This window comes from Theobroma umbraticum, unplaced genomic scaffold (genome assembly GCF_002168275.2).
Source record: "Theobroma umbraticum cultivar Fairchild unplaced genomic scaffold, ASM216827v3 scaffold_56.0, whole genome shotgun sequence".
Lineage (NCBI taxonomy): Eukaryota > Viridiplantae > Streptophyta > Magnoliopsida > Malvales > Malvaceae > Theobroma > Theobroma umbraticum.
In genome coordinates, this window is record NW_018397256.1 from 8,906,328 (window position 1) to 8,908,975 (window position 2,648).

A 2,648-nucleotide genomic window follows, 5' to 3' on the forward strand; every position below is an offset into this window, starting at 1 on the left:
GTCACTGGAGTCCAACACTACTTTGGTCTCCTCACCGGAGCCTTTAACCCCATAACAGCTAACTCTTTGAAATCGGTTTCTGAGGCTTAAAGTTGTAGCATTTTCTGTCTTGAATCCCAAACAATTGGGGATTTTGAAGGGAAACGTGGGATTGCTATGGCTTAAAAAGTGGGATTGGGATTTTGAAGTTTGGTGGAGATTGAGGATTGTGAGATTGGGAGTTCTGAGGGGTTTGAAGAAAGGAATTGAGGTTACATGACGGCCTTTGAAGGGTTTGGAGAAATGGGTTGAATTGGGATTAGGGTTTTGAAAGGAAAGCAATGGAGGTAAGGAGTGTAGAGACATCACCATCTCTACTCAAACAAGGCAAGAATCCAATTTTCCCGCACACTGAAATCTGGGCTTATGAATATGGAGTGGTGGAAATCCTGTGCATTTAATATTAAATTTACTTCCTGCAATAAATTATGACAAGGACCCACGTGTTACGAATGAATTGCTCAACTGCCAATATAAAAATTTGTACAAAATACCAACACGTGACAGATTCCATAAAACACAAAGCACAGCAAGCAGAGTTTTGATACCAAAGGTTATTCAGGTCAAAATCACTGTGAAAGAGTTACTGTGACAAAGTTGTTATTACCAAATCACACATGCCATATTGGCTTAACTCACGATCCTTCCTTGTCTCCCACCTACATTTTTCAAAATTTTTAAAGGTTTATTATAATTAATAAAAAATATAAAAAAATTAATTACCTTAATGATACTAAACAAAGTGTTTGTTTTTGAGTTTTTCTTTTTGGGTGAAGGGGAGATGAGTCAAAGTTTGTTGTTGAGTATCTCGAGTTCAAATTTTGCTTGGATTAATTAATCCAGAAAATTCAAATTATGTTGTTGAATTTGAAAAAGTTAGGAATTTTCAATCTTGATGTATTAACGATGGTGTGAGAATTTTGTGAATCAAGTTTTTGTTACTATATATTTTATTATTTTAATAATATTACATCGTTGATTTTTGTGATGTATTTTATCTATATGTTTTTGTTTAATTAAATTATAATATTATTTGTGATTTGAAAGTTATAAATAAACAATTGATAAAAAAATTTTGTGATGCACTACGTTTATATATGATTATGGTAAATTGAATATTACGTGTGATTTAAAATTTATAAATAAAAAAATTAATATTTCACCCTTAAACAGTTAATCATCAAAACTAAATAAAAGAAGTATAAAGATAATAAAAAAAAGAAAGAATTTCAAGATTTGTCAAGTTTTCGATCTGCAATATTTCTTATTTTTCTTACTTTCTTGTTAGCTTAAATGTTTTTTTTTTCAAAAAAAACCTTTCTTAATTCTCCCTAAAACATGCTCTAAAAGAAAAGTTAAATAGAGCTTGAATCCATGTTGAAATAGAAGTTTGAATGCACCTTAATTCTTTGCTGACATGTAGGTGTCGCAACCATTTCTCCTTGAGTGTCGCAACGTTGAAGCCTCTAGTTTATTTTTTTTTTCAAATTTTCCTTTTTTTGCGTGACGGCACCACCTTTTTAGTGGCCGCAGTGTCAAAGCATTTAGTTTGCTAAAGCATACATCTCTTGTTGGCGCTCATGCTTCTATGGCCGCATCACCTTATGCTCTATCTTGACTTTCTAGATTTTGCTGCACTACTTTGGCTTGTGACATGATTTTCTCTTTCTTTAAGGTTGAACTAGGTAAATGGTCAACATGAGATTTGTAGCTCTGTCTCTTAACTTTCCAATGGTTCAATAATCATATCAATTGAACTTTGTAGTGAAAGATATGTTCGAAATATAGAAACATGTGCAGTGGAAGTCTGTACCTGGAATGCATTCTTCTTCGCAAAATATCACACTTTGCATAGCATATCTATAAAAGCAACCTACTAACTTAAATAATTACTAAACTTAAAGCAAAATATTATAAAATAACTTAAAGCAATTAAACTCAATATATTAACTTAAATAAAATAAATGATTAAAAATAATTAATACTTAAACTAAATTTCAAGAATTTAGACAAAATACATATAAAATTATGATTAAATAACTCTATAAAATAGAGTTACCACCCACTTCACTTTAGGTCGTGTGCCACCTTCTTTGTAGCTTACATCTCTTTGTGTTACATGTTACTTTCTTTGTAGTTCACATCATTTTGTGTCGCGTCATACTTTCTTTGTAGCTTGCATCACTTTGTGTTACGTGCTACTTTCTTTGTTCCTTGCATCACTTTCTACCATGTGCTACCTTCTTTGTAACGCGTATCACTTTGTGTCATATGCTACTTTCTTTATAACTCATTGCAATTTGTGTTGCGTGCTACCTTCTTTGTAGTTCGCATCACTTTATGCGACATGTTACCTTCTTTATAGCTCATTGCACTTTGTGTCGTGTGCTACCTTTTTTGTAGCTTTCATCACTTTGTGCTGCCTGCTACTTTCTTTGTAACTCGTCATACTTTGTGCTGCATGCTACCTTTTTTATAACTCGCAACACTTTATATCACGTGCTACCTTTTTTGTATCTTGTATCACTTTATATAGCATGTTAATTTTTTTGTCACACGCATCACTTAGTGACATGTGCCACCTTTTTAACTCCCATCACTTTGTGCTA